Below are 18,912 nucleotides of genomic sequence, written 5' to 3'. Positions count from 1 at the left end.
AAATATAAGTGTGAGACAGCAGTGTGTCTCTTGTGTGTGTATGTGTTGATCGTGACTGTACATAACGCTGTTTATAGCCCTCCCCTCTGGGCCCTACTGTGAGTCATATTGAGCAGGACTGCATCACAGTTAAACCACAAAAGGCATTATACTAAATACATGCATTACCCTGTGATGCCCCCACAGTGTTTTGTTACATAACAACATAATTGGTGCTTTTTTAAATATGCAGAATATACTGAATAAAAAACATTCAGTAAAAAAAATAAACATTTGTGAGGTGCAGTTAATCATCGTCCCTCTAGCCACGTCACTGGTAACCCGTTACAGTGGTACAGTTCAAATTAAGTGTTTGACATCAACAGTTAACTTTGAATTTACACCAATCATATCATATATCCCATCTATTGCCAATGGTCAAAAAAGCAATATTAAATACAACTCCCCCCCCCCCCCCCATACGTTGCATGCAGCACCATACAACCTGCAGACAGTGGCACACTCCATGCAGGGGACAGGGCTACACTTAGACACCGGTGCAGCAAGGAAGGAGGGGGTGATGGGGGGAGGGATTAAGAGGTGGCGTTTAAAGAGAGGAAGGAAAAACAGGGAGAGGGCAGGTTAGTGGCAGGCACAGAAACACTGACGAGAGAGAGAGAGGAAGAAAGAGCACAGACAGACAGATGGGAGCACACACACACGAACAGCTTCATCACCAATACTGAGTGGTCTTCTGTTCTACACTTAGAGTTATCATACATTTAGAGTACCCTATTTAAACCTGCTGTGAGCGTTATGAGGGTTTTGTATCTGGATAAGGGAAATCTTCTAACCGACCTGTCGTTTTCCGGTCAAATCTGACCGACCTGAACACCTATGATTAAAAAATGACCGCCATAGGAAATGAATGGTAACCAGGAGGGTTAATAACTGTCTAAAATATTGTAGTGCAATGACATCCCATCTGCCATAGCAACTATCGATAAGAGCTTCCGATAGGAATTCCTTTCATCTTGGTTAAACACTGCAAATACACAGTCTCTGTAGGTAGAATAGTGTCATCCATGGGACAGAGACATCATACCATTAGTGGAAACGTAGCATTTAAATATCTGTGTCAATGGAAAAATATTACAACAGGGGACAGCATAGTCATAAAGATATGTCATCACTGACGGCCAACACAGCTTAACCTTCTATAGGAAAGACAACACTGTGTTTAGATCTGTCATTACCATACACAGAACTGTTTCTCCCACACTTTACATGTGTGTATAGAAATGTCAGGACCGCAGGTGGGTGGAGTATCATCTCTAGGGGGGACAGAGTGTCACTGTGGGTAGAAACCTCATCACTGAAGCCACTAACGGCATCATCAGCAGCAGAACTGTCCTTACCACAACTCCATCTCAACGTTATTGCACTGTAAAATCACCCTCAATTTAATTGTATGTTGCCAGCTTTCCACCTACTCGCCTACCTTCTACATTCTGAACCCGAAATACCTAAATAATTAAATCAGCTACAGCCTTATACAATTCATAAACCTCATAAAAGTCATCATAACCACAGTATGGATATAGGCACAAACAAATAGCTCCACATTAGCTTGACGTCCACACATGCCAACCCCCAGGATCTCAGAGCGTCCCTGTGCGTACCTTGGACTGGACGTCGGCGTTGTGGTCGTTCTGGAGCAGCAGCGCGGCTGACTTGGTGTCGTCCTTTCGGGCCGCGATGTGCAGAGCAGGCAGGCGCACCTTGCCTTTAGTGTCATTCTCCAGCAGGACAGAGACCACCTGGTTGTGGCCCTGCTGCAGGGCGATGGCCAGGGGGGTGAAGCCATCCTGGGAGGAGGGGACAAGTTAGGGATCAGAAATATCTTGTTTCAAGAACTCTTAATTTGTTCAGTAAAGTCTCAAAAGTGTTATCTTTAAACATCTGACTTGGATAAAAAACTTTGATTAAGTTCAATAAATTCAACACACTTAATCTGCATTCACATGATTTGCGATTTGCTCAACGTAGGTAGAGCCTAACAGCGATAGACATAAACACACTATATACTTTATTTATCCCAAGTTGGGAAATTGTTTTGTCACAGTGGCATTTTAACAGTCAATGTACAAGAATTACAACATTTCTTAAAAATAGAATAAAATACAAATAAAATAAAGATAAACATTCAAAATTAAAAGTATAATATATACTGTCCATTTCCACAGCATTGGCTCCAACAATTCAGTTATATTATATTCAACACTTCTGCTCTCACTTACCAGAAAATACTTTATTTCGGTCAGATATTATTGCCATATACTTTTATTTTTTTGTTTTCCGATAGCTATGGTCAACAAAATACTTATTACTATAGCACTTCCTTCATATGGTCAGAGCTGAAAGCCTACCAGGACAGGGAGGGGCTGCTCTACACTATATGGTGGGGTCTCTATACAACACCTGAAACAGGAAGTTTCCCTTATGGCAGATAAATAGAGATCATGCTGGAAGCAAAGCTCTAGGAACGTCAATGGTCCACTATGACCTTCCAAGTCAACCACTTTGGTCAGGACTTAAATGTCTCCACAAATAAGGGATGGATTGCCATGACATTTTGTACAGACAGTTATGGTCTGCATAGGATGAATTCTAATGACTTGCAGTGATCCCCTGATAATAATGGTAATTTCCACTTTCCACTCGGTGCCATTAAATGTTGTCATTTGTCATCACAATTCCCTGATGATGTGTCCTAATGACTCACTGCTCCCATACGTTTTCCTCTAGTGCTATACTAGCAACACATGTTCAGAGTGAAATGGCTACATCTCCAGGAGGGATTGCAATGAAATGTAAGATTGTCAAATAGTGTTTTTTTCACACTCCTCTCACCTCGGTAGCGGTGCTCTGGTTGCCTCCATTCTCCAGCAGGTATCGCACCACATCCATGTGGTTCTCCTGGGCGGCCATGTACAGAGGAGTGAATCCATTCTACAGCACAGGCAAAAACAAGAGGTTAACAACAACCTACAGAACATGAACATATGATGTTTATTTAGCATCTTTAAGAGCAGTGAACTCACCTGAGACTGTGAATTGATGTCAGCTTCTCGTTTGACCAGGATCTTCACTACTTCAACCTGCCCAGCTAGAGAGGAGATGTGCAGTGCTGTGTTTCCTTTCTGGAATAGAACACATAAACTGACAGTGAGGAGACATATTTCCAGTGGTGTGATGTATTGAAGTACATGTTCTCAAATACTGTAACTAAAGGTCCCGTATTATACCCTATTCCAAAAGTGTTGATTCTTGGTGTTTGTAGCTTTAAATGCTAATGAGCAGCTGCTGGCCACGCCCCTCTGAGAAGTGATTGGTTAACAATAACACAATGGTGCTCTAGGAGGAGATCCAAGTGATAAGGTGGGCGGTTGTTACCTTGGTTGCACAACCCAGAAAAACATTGTGACATCATAAAGTGACCAAATCTGATCAGCTGTTTTTATATACAGTAGATGGATCAGGACAAAAAGAGAGGGGTCTTTGTTCCTGTTAGGAGTCTCTTAACACAGAGGGGACACGTGTTTATGTAGAAAAGACATGAAGAAGTGGATTTTGAATAATAGGTGACCTTTAAATATAGACCTTTTAAGATTCTGGGTCCTTGTACTTTACTTAAAGGTCCCATGTCATGCTTTTCCGGTTCTTACCCATCCCCTTGTGTGTTATGAAGGTTTGTCTGCATGTAAACGGTCTGCAGAGTCACAACCCCTCGAAGTGCACCATGTAGCGAGTAAAACTCTACGGAGAAGACCTGTCTATGCTGCCCCAGAACGCCTCGATGGAGATTTCTCTTTTTCCATTGTTTTCTTCCTGGTCACAGTGACGTGACCATACCTCGCAGCGGTGAAACTGTGGCGGGCTTACACTGTAGGTGCGCCGCGTTTGGGGGTGTGGGGGGGGGGGGTGCGGGCGCTAGTGGAGCCTCGCAGATGGGGGTGCTGCAGCCCCCTCAGCACCCCCCCTTCACGCGTCCATTCGCGATGTCTTGCTATCTCGCAGATCCCACGCAGCAAGCAGGAACATTATAGTAATTCTACGTTTACCGAAGGAAAACATTTTCAATATAATAACTGGAATATTCCAGCCTACATTCACAGTAATCTGCTGTAGTGAAAATGTTGTGCACCATGTAGTTGTATTTTGGTGCAACTCCAACTATAATCTGTATGGGGAACTTCTCTAGTTACAGTAGTTGGAATGTTAACTACCACGCAAACCTCCATGTTTACTAGTCCACTATCCATATCACTTTCTTCTAGCGCTGCACTCTCTCGTCTATTTCTAGACTCTTAGTCATCTGTAGAAGCTTGTTTTCCTCAGTCAATGATCTGCCTTCTTCTCATCATATTATTTAAAAATGTTAAACTCTGTGTTTATCAATCTACATCTAATCAATCACTCACGTTAAATTAATTATTTTGTGAGTATAAATATACTTAAAAAGACCTTAAAAGTGCACTAACAATCTAATGCAACCAATGGGAGGTGCCAATTATTTCCATCCATTGTTTTGACACAAATAAAATGGCACAGGGTAATGGTGCACTAAGTGGCAAATGTTTTTGATTTCAGAATAAGTCATTGTGACTAAAGTTGCAAAGTAGCGCTGGGGGCCCCCCCCCTCCCTGCTATGTTGCTACGTCATGTGTACGCTGCCTGTAGTAGTACAACAGTGTATCATTATAATTATTTGCTCACCTGCGATAGGGCTAGCCGGCTGATAACTAATGTTCATTGGCAGGCTGGGCAGCGTTCAAAACAAAGCGGGAAGCATTGCTCATATAAATAACGTTCATTAGTTGCGTTGCCGGTAAACATGAAAAATGAAGCGCCACTACCCAAGCGGTGCTCAGAAAAGCAAAATGAGAGCGAAAGCCGAACAGGAGAGGGCAAAACTACCTAAAATAACGTCATTGTTCCGGCAGGCAGCAAAGGTAGACGTAGACTCTAACGTTACTGCAGATAGACCGCTAGCAACCCCCCCCGGCCGTCAGCTCCGAGTCCAGGCAGACAGCCCAGCAGCCCCGTTACAGCCGAGCCAGCTAGTCGTGCCTCGCGCTTCGAGACAGGTTAGACATTAGAATAATAGAAAGTTTTATTCGCCATAACCAGTAAGAGTATGCTACAGGTTACATTGGAATTGGAATCTAATCCGTTCATTTTTGCAGGTCAGCAAGAAGTCAGCTGTGCCCCCTCCGAGGCCAGTTCAGACATAGGCATAGCCAAGGCTGATCAGCCAGCTAGCCGTGCCTCCACAGACCCCAGCAGCCCCGTTACAGCCGAGCCAGCTAGTCGTGCCTCACGCTTCGAGACAGCCTACTGTTTACAAAAGATGCCTGGCCGCGATGTCTATCCCATGTCACTCTATTATTGATTTAGGGGAGGGGGCGGGGCCCATGGTCCGACCTGCGGGGGAGCCCCGAAATATTGCGCAACGTCACTGGTTGGAGTGCCAGCCAATAGTAGAGTGAGTGTTCCATAGTGATGGTGACATCATATTATGGAAGTAAACAACTGACTCCTTCAGGCTGGGCATGCACCAGAACCTATACAACACTACAGAACAGGGAAAACCCCAAAAAGCATGATAAGGCCTCTGTAATAACAAAGTCCGAAACATTTAAATATTGGAACATATTCAGCTCTAAATAATTTAAACATGACTATATAGCAGCTGAGAGTTGGGAAACTATTACATGAAAAAAAAGTGATAAAACACGAAAACCAAATCAACCATGTCACCAAGCAATTGTTATTCCTGGACAGAAGTGTGTTCAGTGTGAAGCTGAGATCACCCACCTTTGTGGCAGAGTCCACGGCTGCCCCTCTCTCCAGCAGCTCCTGGACCAGGTCCACATGGCCCTCCTTGGCTGCCAGGTGAAGTGCATTGAGACCATTCTGGAAAAAGACCACGTAGGCAAGGTTAGTCCAATTAACGCAACATCAACAAAGAATAAAGACAGGTCCAAATGAAAATAGAAAGAGTTACCTCCTCTAAAACAGCTAACGGAGCCTGCCTTTCTATCTCAGCTTCCATCTGTCCTACATGTGTCTGTCCCTCTCTGAGACTGAAATATCAACGCTAGATATCAAAGTTGCTCAGTTGTTGTGCCATGTAATGCTGGCATGAAGCAGAGCCAGTCACAGGAAGAAAGATAGAAATAGGTGTGTGTGTGAGTGTGGGTGTGTGTGTGTGTGTGTGGTTGTGTGTGTGTGTGTGTGTGTGTGTGGTGTGGTGTGGTGGTGTGGTGCGTGTGTGCATTTGTGTGTGTTTGTGAGTGAGTCGGTGTGTGTGTGTGTGTGTGTGTGTGTGTGTGTGGGGTGTGTGTGTGTGTTTGTGTGTGTTTGTGAGTGAGTCGTGTGTGTGTGTGTGTGTGTGGTGTGTGTGTGTGTGTGTGTTGTGTGTGTGTGGTGTGTGCGTGTGTGCGTGTGTGTGTGTTTGTGAGTGAGTCGGTGTGTGTGTGTGTGTCTGTGTGTGTGTGTGCGTGCGTTTGTGTGTGTGTGTGTGTAGGTGTGTGCGTGTGTGCGTTTGTGAGTGTGGTGTGTGTGTGGTGTGTGTGTGTGTGTGTGGGTGTGTGTGTGTGTGTGTGTGTGTGTGTGTGTGTGTGTGTGTGTGTGTGTGTGGGTGTGTGTGTGTGTGTGTGTGTGTGTGTGTGTGTGTGTGTGTGTGTGTGTGTGTGTGTGTGTGTGTCTGTATGCAGGTCAAGCAAAACATCCTCTTCTACTTTATTTCAAGCTGTTGTGTTGATCCCTTTAACTCTTAAAATACTGTGTTTGGTATGTTTTGATGAAACAATAAGCATTTGAGGTCCTTTGGAAAATACAAAATGAACCAGGAAGACATTTGGACAGAAGCTAATGATGTTTCTAATGGTGCAAGCTGAATATTCTCAGTCATTTCTGCTCTGTAGTGTTCTCCACCATCTTCAGAGATCTCTCTTTAGCTGCTGAATGCTCCAATTTCTTCCTAAGCTAGTCGCTAACTTTGATTGTTTGGTGCTTGGTTCTGGGCAAGTATTTTCCCAGATTCTATGCTTGAAACAACATCCTGTGGCTACTTAAAACCGGGATCGATAATTGCCGTTGAAAACACAAAAAAACAAAACTCAAAGCTAACTGATGCTAAACAGCTCTGTAGAGCTAGGCGGAACTTAGCGGGTGGGCAGAGCTCAAGACAAACCTTTCGCTGGGAGCTCTGGTACTAGCACATTTCTCAGTTGGTTACAGCAGCTCATGATTTGGTTGCAGCTTTTTTTTGGAAAAGCATGGTATTGATCACTGACACCAGTTCAGTGGGTCACTTCCTGCCTACACTTTTACTACCAGTGGTTATAGGTATAACCGTTTCATTTCTGGAATGTGGTAACAGATAAATTGGTTGTTTTGTAAAGTACTGAGCGCTACATACATGCAGTAAAATCAGTCCTGTGCATGTGTGTACACAGAACATCAGCCACAGGTAGGACAATCATCCACAATGTTGTCCTGTGGGTATGGGTTGTACTGGATGCAAAGTCAACCCCTCCACTGATTTGCTCATGAAGACTTGTGAGACTTGGAGGCAGGGGTGGAATGAAAAGTGGAAGATCAACCATAATGATCCTCCTTTACTGTGATTAAACAACAGCTTCAAATGTTCACCTGCACAAAGATAAGAATGATCTCATATATGACCAGTCCGACCCTAAAGGCGAGTATAAATTATCTGTAATGTTTTCACAGCAACATTTAAATAAAATTGAATAGTGCAGCCTTAACATTAGAATGGAAATGAAGATATTTTAAGCCAGACAAACACAACATTATTTTCACTTCTCCTATCTGCATGTGGTTGAGTGTTTGCATGTATCCTCTGTGTTAATGCACTGTGTGTGTAATGTGTGTAAACACAACAGAGTGGGGGAAATACATTTCATCCCATGTGATATATTTGCCCTCCATACAAATAAAATGTGTTTTACAATTATGTGTGTTCAGACCAAGAACACATAACTCAACAAGTTTGTGTTACACTCTGCCGCGTATTCTGTAATTCTTCTGAGTTTGGATTCTGTAGCATGCCTATTCTGTTATCAACAAAGAATGGACGTCAGAAAAGGCTAATTAGCATCAAGCGGTGAGTTGACAATTCCCATATTAATAAAATACTCTGCTGCTTAGTGCATCATGGGGGCTCGCTCTGTATTGTGTATCTGTTTGCTGCTGTGGCTGGCTAAGTGTAAGACCCAAGCAAAGCTGTTGCTGTGATGTTTTCCGTGTGAGTTTGTTTCTCTTCGCACATGCTCATGCATGCTGTTGATTATCGGTGTTTTCCCGGCCGTACACACAAGGCGCGGTTGCACTCTCTGAAGGTTTGCTCTGGCAACGGCCCTGTTTTACAGCATGACCGTGTTCTGTGGCCTTGCTGTCTGATTTTGAAACACAGTGCTGACACAGTAGGCTGTGTGTCCTTCGCGTAGCGAGGAGGAAAGCAAGGGTATAGATCTCTGGTTGATTGATGGATAGGTAATGTGTCTGGCCATAAGCCATGTTTCAAACTTCTGAATCAATACACACATTTCCTGTTTGATTAGCAATTTATTAAGGTCTGGTTTTGTCTCTATTGACTGCTGTTTTCTATCCATCCATCCATCCATCTTCTCCCGCTTATCCGTGGTCGGGTCGCGGGGGTAGCAGTTCCAGCAGAGAGCCCCAAACTTTCTTTTCCCTGGCGACATCAACCAGCTCTGACTGGGGGATCCCAAGGCGCTCCCAGGCCAGCGAAGAGATATAATCCCTCCACCTGGTCCTAGGTCTACCCCTTGGTCTCTTCCCAGCTGGACGTGCCTGGAACACCTCCCTAGGGAGGCGCCCAGGTGGCATCCTAACTAGGTGCCCGAACCACCTCAACTGGCTCCTTTCGACGCGAAGGAGTGTGTTTATCATTTTCTATGATAAACAAAACTTTTGCAAGAGGGTTATGCATTGACCTTGGATGGTAAGTCGTTAGGCAGCAAGTCTCAATAGAGTTTTAAAAATCCGGTGTTACCAAGCAGACAGCTCCAATCATAGCTTTGTGCTGAACTCAAAATATTGATGTCATTTTCCTAGAAAACGACATTCTTCCTATACATAAAAAAAGTGACTTGTGATTCCAAAAGATAAAGATAACGTCGAAGGAACTTTATTAAAAGTAGGTAAGGGAAATGTGGGGCAGCAGTGTAACCCTGAGGTGTTCAGTTCTCCATCTCAGGAAAAAAGCCTCCAGCAGTCTGTTTGAAGTAGCACCTGTCACTGTTCAACCATAAAAACAGACAGCTATATTTCAGCTGTGAATACTGCTGAATCTGTCTTTTGTCCCAATGGACAAGTCAATGTCACCCCCCCACATTTTTCCAATTTGGCCAGGAAAGGATTTTTCAACCACCCTAACAATGCATATCCATGAGTTTAACCCATGTCAAATTCTCTGCATGTTGATTACTCACAATGTCATGATATGTCTTTATGATGGAACATTAGCGGCTTCCCATCTTAAGGGAATAACCTTCTGGTAAAACTCTCAGAGGCACTATTCATCTTTGTACATCCCCCATGCCCTCCCTTACCTCCAGGAACCCAATAACCCCTTTATCGTTCTCAATGTACGCCCACTCCTCCATCCATAAAACCTGTCGCCTCATTCTGTCAGACCACATGAACAGTCACTTGGGAGACGATTTCCAATCATCAAATTGACTTAGGGATTTAAATCCATGAAAATGTAATTCAGCAGTGCTGGAGCCGACTCAGAGAAAAACACATTTCATTAGTGCAGTTTTCTCCAAACCAATCAGCTTCCTTTATTTCATCCAGGCAAAATGCAAAGATATTAGGCTGTTTGACTAGCTATAGCTAACCATAGATAAAACATCTGATATATCGACTGAAATAAAGCAGTTATAGCTACAGCCAGAGTTGACTATTCACATGTCCAGCGACAAAAGCAAATAAAATACTGATACAGATAAAAGGACACTAATAATCCTCTGCGGATTGTCAAGGAACATGAAAGAAATGTATTTTTACATTTTATTAGTCATCATAATTAAGTTTGCCGATAAGTGAAAACGCGCTACAGTGTTGATTGTTTTTCAAAGTTGTCAAGTTGGTGAAGATGTTTCTTTATTTGCATATGTTGGCTTTTGTGTTTTTATATTTGCATCGTTTTGAAACTGAAGCGCAATTTTGACTAATGGTCATATGTTTTGCCGTTGTAGCGCATTTGCACCTGGCATAACTAAACCTGTTTATGCCTTTCTTTTCATCTGAGTTACAGTGGGACAAAACTATATTTTGAGAGGAATACAAATAAACCAGAAGCTCAAAATATCTTCAATTGCAGGAGTGGCGATGAGGCTAACAGCCTTCGTAACACATCAGTTGGTAACAAATAGGCTTAACACACCACAGAGCCACCAGCAAATCTTACATTTCCTCTCCATGTGACTTGTGTTTACTGGGCTGGTCGGTACAGCTGTTGCCACAACAGGATTGTTTACAGGATGGAATGCTAATGGCTTGGAGGAGACGAGATAATAACTAGGCCTAAATAAAGAAACTCTCCCTGATATAATGCAGTCCCCCCCCACTGCTGGAATGTAACACCATTTTCATATGATGATATTACAAAGATTAGTGTTGGACAACACAAGCACATTAGCACTTATAAAAAACTAATTCTGTGAATTGTAAGTATGCATGACGACGTGTTATGCATACACGTCGTCATGTGTATACACAAACACAACTCAGATGAATGCTTATGTTGCTCTGCTGGATGTTTCAATAGGCAACTGTTTTGAAGCCATAAAACCTATATGTTAAGAAAGACCAAACAAGGTTTTAACAGCCTATCTCTGCAAACAACTGTTTCATATCAGCAATTGGCATGGGCAGCTTAACTTGTTTCATTGCTGAACCTATGCCCTTGGACTCGGAATATTATAGAGATTTTAGCCTTTGCAAAGCATTTACATCCACAACAACCTGTAGAACACACTACAGGAGAGGGGAACAACCCCAAAAGCAGAAAAGGGCATTCATTTTAAGTAGCCCAGTAAGAAGCATGCATGTTAGAACTAAATGAACTGCAGCCATCATGAATATTACTATTAACACCTCTATATCCTGCAATCATATGCCAACACTAGTAGACTGACAATGGAGGGCAAATAATAAAACATCTTATTGAACCCAACCAATTGTAATTAAGATACAAAGTATTGTATTTCCTATTTGGTTTTATGTTCATTCTCTTACATTTCCCCACACTTTCATCAAAATATAAGATTTTTCTGAAACATTTTGTCCATATTGCGCCAGGTGTGAGTGGGTGTGTAGTGTATGACTGTATGTGATGTGTCTCTTACCTGATTGCTGGTGCCGATGTCCACTCCACCTTTCAGAAACTCCAAAACTTTGTCAATGTTTCCTGCTCTCGCCGCTCGCAGGAAACTGGTGTGACTGTCAGACTGGAAGAGACACAGAGAAAGATATTTGAAAAATAATTCTACATAATTATTTGTGGTACATGAGGAGCAAATAATTATCAAATGTAGCCTTTTTGGCTGAATAAGTCAAATTCTTTCTCAACACAAAATAAACTGGAATGATGATAATGACTTGATGATTACCACTGAAAAACATTGGTTGGTTTTTGAGGACCATCACATTTGATTATACAAGCTCGAGAGCTTGCTGGATCTATCTGACACTGCATTTAAGTAGTTCATACCTCATCACCTCCTTTTCAATGCTTAATTTGACAGTTTTAAGTAAATATAACATGCTGTTTGGCATCCCACAAGGATCCATTATTGGACCTCTTCTGTTTTATATATTAATGCTTCCATTTGATAATTTCCCATCTTGGTACTGTCTAAAATGGCAATACTCTTTATCTGTGTACGGTTCTTCTGAAACATCCATGCATTTGTCATCAGCAAATTAAATGACCAGTTAGAGCCGATTCAAAATGCAGCCACTTGACTACAGCAGAAAAATGCTGAATGCCTACAGTATACTGGCTTTGCAAATGTTTTATGGGGTTACACGCCACCTACACTTAATGTAGACATATATTTTGTTTGTTCACAAGAAAATACAGCAGGGCTTCTTCAATTGTATTTTGTTTTAATCGAAGTTACTTGACATGACAGTTGAATCCAATCTAATGTATGCAGGCTGTGTGTCTCCACTCGATAAAGTATAGTTTGCTTTTGCATGAGATTGTGGTGTAAAAAAACGAATTATCAATGTATTCAATCTTGTGCAATTAAAATGTTTACATTTTCAGTAATTGCAGACATGATTAGACATATACGGTTTCCTTAATGCCTAATAAACGTGTGTCCATTGTTTGGGAAGGACATGTCCACTGTTGGAAGCAGACCAGGACTGTCAGGAGGCAGAATGATTCAGCATTTTCCTCTCGTGCTTCACTAAATCTTGGCTCACATACAGTTTGTTCAAAGCTCCCAGCTCGCTGCTCTTCCTGCAGAAAAAACACAGTGCGATGCTTATTTTACTGCATTCAAACTGCTTCCAAGGAGAGGTCAGAGGTCAGAAGGAAGAGACTCATGTTTTGCTCATAGACACGTCAGCTGATGTTCTGTTCTCAGAAATCAACTCTTATTTTTGAATGTCACAGTTTGCCTTCAACTTGTATTAGCAGTGTTGAAAGTCCAAATGTGTTCCTTCCTAAATCCCAATGTGTCACTCGTCCTCTAACAGCATCACCCTCCCCATGGTTCCCAACAGAATGCAGAGATTAGAGGAAAGAATGCTGACTAAAATGAGCACTGCAGAACTGATGTCTCCTTCAGACAAATACAATAGTCCTGGTCTGACGGTTGGAGCTGACCTGTAGCCAGCTGCTCTCTGCTGCAGAGAACTGCATTGCATCACTCACTCACAACTATAGAGCTTTGTCCAACTCCCCACATCACCTTCAGAGGATCATCGTTCTGTACGTTTTAGTCCAGAATGTACACATAACATAAGCTGTGGAGTTACTGATAGATCATAATTCAAGCAAATACACTTTAAAAGCCAACTTGCAGAGACTTGAAGGTTGACATAGCTGGTGCAGTTACTTTAAAAAGGTACTTGTGTACTTGTACCTGTAAACAAATCAGTAACCCTAACCCTCGCTTTGTCTTCCTCCATGGCGAATCCCCATTGTTTGACGGTCTCGGTGATAGACATGCAGTCCACCAAGTTTCTGATGTGTAGAAGTTCCTCTCTACTTGATTGTATAGCAGAGTTGGTGTGGTCGGATCGCATGTTGCGGACACACCAAAATGTAAACAAACACTGAGATAAATGTAAGAAATTCAGAGTTGGAGAGGGTAATTTGTCATTTTCTCATGTGACTGTGAGGGAATACAGAACACAGTTCAGGGTTTCCCACACATAGACTATACTTGGGCGGGCCGCCCGGGTATATTAACGGCCGCCCAAGTATATTTTGCGACCCATTTAGGTTTTTTTTTTTTTTTATACATTTTTTTTTCTTTCGTCCGTGACCACGACGCCATCTGCAATCGATTAACTTGTGGACAATGATCCCTCGCTCCCTTGCTCTGATCTTGCCTCCTTCTGGCCTGTTAAGTGGCCTGCCTCACACAGGGTGACTGGCTGTCCACATGATGTGGCCTGTCGACATGGCCACTGTCATACAGATCATACATCAAAGCCCTTGATTGGTCTCTGTGTGTCATTCAAGCTCGGGATAACCTCAGCTCAGGTGAGGTAAAGGACTCTCTGAGTGTTTAGATAGTTAACTTAGTCTAAGTTCTCAGTGGGTCTCAAACGGTGTGGTCACCATTTATGTAAACACATATTTCCATTTGAGAGGGTAGTGATTGGTCTAATGGAGAGTGAGGTGGGCTGAAGATCGGAAGGCTGTGAGTTCAAATCCCGCCAGGAACACCACCACTAGTGTGCCCTTGAGTAAGGCACTTAGCCCTTAGTTACTCCAGGGAGAATGTCCCTGTAATCGGTCATTATAAGTCGCTTTGGATAAAAGCGTCAGCTAAATGAAATGTAATGTGATTAGTCAAATATGCATGAATAAATAAATAAAAAGTTAACTAGGTGAAAAAAGGTAAGATACACTTTTAAAACTTGTTGAGAGAAAACTAGTCTTTGCTGCTGCCTCAAAGAGGAGCAGGGGGAGAGGATGGAGAGGGGGGAGAGGAGGGAGACAGGAGAGGCTGATTCAGGAGCACAGACACACTCACAACTATAAATGAACCAAAAATAAATTAATAAACAAGTTTCAGTGTTTTTTTTCATATTGGAAATGGTATGTTATTGGTTATGGCCTTGATTTTATGATTATTGAAATGTATACAGTTCTGTTAAATATAGGTGTTTCCATAGATCTAGTCTCTTTATTTTCCCCTCAAAATGCACCAGATTGATGCATTTAACTCCAAAATAAAAAATAAAATCTTACCGGGGGGGCATGCCCCTGGACCCCCCTAGAGGTTTGAGGTCGACCCCCACTAAAAATCACATGGATAGGTTCTTAAATACATTTATAAATACATTTATTTTTTAAAATAGTAACCCATTTCCATATGTTCATGTGTGGGTAGTAGATTTAAACTATAGGGCTGTCACTACGGGCCCTGCCTGCACCTGTTCGCTCTGCCATCGCGTGAAGGGTCTGCTAACAAGCGACCAAGAGAAAGGTTAATGTTAATGTTGTTGCACATCACCTCAACTGCACAAAGCAGCCCCCCCCCCCAGCCCCCCCCTGTCTCATATTGTCCTCACATTGCCTCCAGTGCTGCAGAGTCACATTATGCAGGACCTTACCCTACTCATCGTTCCACTACTGGCGGGTTGCTATAGTGACACACAGACCAACAGGACACTCAGACAAGTGAGGCTTTTGAATGGAAAACACTTAACATTGCAGAAAAAAGGAGAATTGTGGCAGGCAGCTTCCTACATGGTTTCATAAGGAGCTTAATCACTCTCTTTGAAGGGAACATGTGTCCTGAACACAAAATGCTTTAAAAGACCTTTTTCCAAAGATGACATGACGACCCCAACGTCATTAAACACTAACTATGACAATATCAATATAGGATATGTTGAAGGAATACAAGAGACAAAATGTAGAAACGCTAAAAATATTTATATTTATAATTTTATCTTTATTAAAAAAGGTTTTTGTTCGTTTATTTGTTCTTATTGCAACAGGTTTTTTTTTTACTTTGACTTATTAACTACTGGGTTCAAGTGCATTTACAATGACAACAACATTTAGAGAAGACAAACTGTGCTGTTTTTAACCAAGACACTTTAGTCAGGCATGAAGGTAATTCCTTCATTGTTTCCTTTATGACAGTAAAATAAGTGCATCTTAAACTGCATTTGGTGTAATCAAAGAAGTATCTGATAACTGACTGATCATATGAAGATGTTAGACTTAATTGTTTCACATGTTTCCTAATTTATGTTCCAGCTCGTGTCTAGACACATTACGTCACAACTCAATCAGACCTGCCAAGCATGACAAAGCCAAGTCCTAAAGTCTCCCCCCCCCCCCATCACATCAAACATTCATTTAAGAAAGGCTTTATCTGTAGCCGGAGGAGCTTTATCAATAATGCAAACCCCCCGTATGCTCTGTGAGAGACCAGTGGAAGCATCCTTGCCCCTCCCAGTTACCACGGAGACAAGCACTGGCCTCTCTGGAGGTAACCATGACAACAAGGCTCTGTCTGTCAGCAGAAGTAAGCACATAAAACATGAAGGGCATCGCTTCCTGTTAGAGCTGTCTATCAGTACATGTGACACACACACACACACACACACACACACAAACACACACACAAACACACACACACACACACTCACACATTTGTGAGTTTGTGTTTCTCACGTGTGGAGGCTTGTTGTAGTCCAAAACGTATTATGGATCCAGCTCACATTGTATGTTGTTGCCGCAGCTACTGTAGTCATTAACACATGTTTATCATATCACTGTCACATGTGTTCCCGCCTAAATCTGCCTCCATCATCCCTGTCCTTAATTAAAAAGTGTGCAGTGTTTAAGACACCCCCGCACAGAGGCACTTATCCAACGTCTGATCAACTTTGTTGTCCAGCACATGAAAAATAAATTCCCAGCCAGCCTGGACCCTCTCCAGTTTGCAAACAGAGCCAACAGATCCACAGAGGACGCTCCGCCCCCTCCTCTCACACCGCGCACCCACGATGCAACACCAGAGGAGAAGCTCTCCATAACTGTCTGGATTTCAAACAACAATGAGAACCCATATCTGGAGTGATGAGGGAACGACGTGTCAGCCAATTAAAGGAGGTGAGGACACACCCAACTGTCTACAATAAAAGAGCTGCTGTTGGGCAAGTGAACAGTTTTAGAACTCATTGAATCAGCATCTCAAAGGACCTGTCATCTCACATCCACACCCCGGGGAGAGCAGCTCAGAAACAGATGTAATTCTTCAAAGGAAACTTAAAGTGGACCTATTATGCTATATTGGAAAAATATATTGTAGGGCCATACCTATACAAAACATGTCTGTGAAGTTTTTTGCTTAAAATCCCAAACAGATCACCCATTGTAGCCATGCCTCATACTGCTCAAACCCCTCTTTTGCAGCCCTGTTAGAGAAACGCGGTTCTTGGGTCCTTAGCTTGAAAACAAAGAAAGAAGAGGAGGCGGAGCTAATGCCTGATCAGAATTCTACCGGAGATAAAGTTAAATTCTGCTGTGATAAAACGCCATCCTGTTCTAAACCACGTCAAGGATTATTTCTGAAACAGTATGGAGCTCAAATGCTTTTTCTCTTGCAGGTTTATCACAAGGTGAGTTCCTTTTTTGATTTCCTGCTTTTTAAACACATGTGCTCTTCAGTGTCCGCTGCCGATTTGACGTCAGTTCGGATGGAATCTATATCCGCTCGTTGTTCACCCGTATTTAAAAGATTTGGGGACGGAGGAAAAGAGAAAGGGTTTTATTTTCTGACGCTGCGTGAGTTCCCTGACGCACCGGGGACACATGTTTATGTATAAAAGACATCACAAAGTGCATTTTGCATGATAGGTCCCCTTTAAGCTTTGCTCTGGGTAAAGCCACACAATAAGACTCCAGACTGAATGAGTAATATTCTTTGTGTTGTTCTCCCAGTAGCAGCTACTTGCTGCTAAATTCATTACATTGCTTTTCAAATTAGCCACAAGAGTCCACATGCTGTTGTGCAGGGGTATTTTAGGAGCAACAATGTCACACTGGCATTTAAAAGGTGAGGAGCGGTAATAACACCCATCCTACACACACTAACCAATGCACAGCTCCTCACACACATCCAACACTGAACACCTTAATAATGTTATACCCATTGTAATGCACCAATCAGAGTTGATCCTCCACGCAGAACTTGAAGTACCTGCTTCCATTGAAAACAGGAAATGTCACTCGTCATTAGCTTGTCAGTGACACAAAGAACATGAAGACTGTGACCAGTATGAAATACCTCTGGGTTTAAAGAGCTAACACTGCTCTATAGAAGTCCATCAAATCGCTCATATGCAGAAGAAGCACTCAAATGATTTATTTCAGTTAAAGTAGCAATACTACATGTTGAAATACACAGTTACAAGTAAAAGTCCTGTATTCCAAATTCTACTTAAGTAAAAGTACAAAAGTATTACATCACAATGTACTTTAAGTACAAAAAAGTAGTAATTGTTCAGAAAATGAATGTGTTCATCACTACAGTGTTGCACTTGGTAAATGTGGGCTTTCTTTGGATTTCTTTGAAACTACTGCGTACCTTAACCTCCAATAATATGTAGTAATGTGTTAGTTGATTTATATTTTGTATTCATATTCTAAATCTGCACAGTAGTTAGTAACTAAATATGTCAAATAAATGTAGGGGAGTAAAAAGTAAAAACATTTCCTACAAAATGTAGTGGAATAAAAGTATAAAGTAGCATAATATGAAAAAGCTCAAGTAAGTACGAACAGTACTTGGGTATGAAGTAGCAACTAACCTAATACAGTTATATGGAATCTGTTGACATAATACATTGAATTAAAGTCAACGTTTTGTTTGTTCAGTGTGTCTGTAAAGTCTCCTGAACACCTGCAGGTGCAGCTCTTACCAGAGGGGTCTGCACAGGGCAGTGGTCCTCACAGTAGTAGTCTGGGAGAGCGTTCTGGTCCAGGTGGGACCGGCTCCCCGTCCTCAGGCCCTTGTCCGAGCCGCACACCTTACACATGGCTGCGTTGCCCATGCTGTGAGGTTTACTATCCCATCAGAACGTACAGAATCTAAGTGAGGGCATTTAATCACTCTGATAATCCAGCCCTGCTCCCCCTGCCCTCCCCCTTAAAAAACAGTCTACCATCCAGGGGGGACGCCCCCTCAGTCCCTGTCAAACTTCCCTTCCCTCCGGCTGAGCAGCGCTGCTGTCCCTGTTTCACTGTGACTGCCAGCAGAGCTCTCACTCAGTGCAACTCTTTGACCATTGACTAACACCCCCCCAACCCGGCTATTTTTACACCCACCAGCCTAGATATGCATGCAGAGAGAGAGCAGAGAGTGGGTGGTTTGCACAGGGCGGCATGCCAAAACAGCAGGGGGCTTCACTGACACACTATGGACTGATATGAGGCTTATCTGTGCCAATAAGTCCTGATCACACAGAGTCAAACTCTATGTTCCAGAAGAAACACTAAAACGATCCACTGGTCTGGCAACAGAGGTGCATTTATGCTGCTAAATGTAAAAGGTACATGTCGTGGCAATTTCTTATGTTACCTTATATGGTAAAACCAAA

At 42.5% G+C, this 18,912-nt stretch overlaps 1 pseudogene; it reads right to left on the bottom strand.

Annotated features, from left to right (window-relative positions):
* The window catches only part of LOC117547263, a 71,344-nt pseudogene extending 52,942 nt beyond the window's left edge, over positions 1 to 18,402 (bottom strand).
* Between the last annotated feature and the right edge of the window lie 510 nt (positions 18,403 to 18,912).

The sequence above is a fragment of the Gymnodraco acuticeps genome, unplaced genomic scaffold, assembly GCF_902827175.1.
Source record: "Gymnodraco acuticeps unplaced genomic scaffold, fGymAcu1.1, whole genome shotgun sequence".
Classification (NCBI taxonomy): domain Eukaryota; kingdom Metazoa; phylum Chordata; class Actinopteri; order Perciformes; family Bathydraconidae; genus Gymnodraco; species Gymnodraco acuticeps.
Note: the sequence above shows the minus strand (reverse complement) of the source record. Positions and strands in the feature narration are given on the sequence as shown.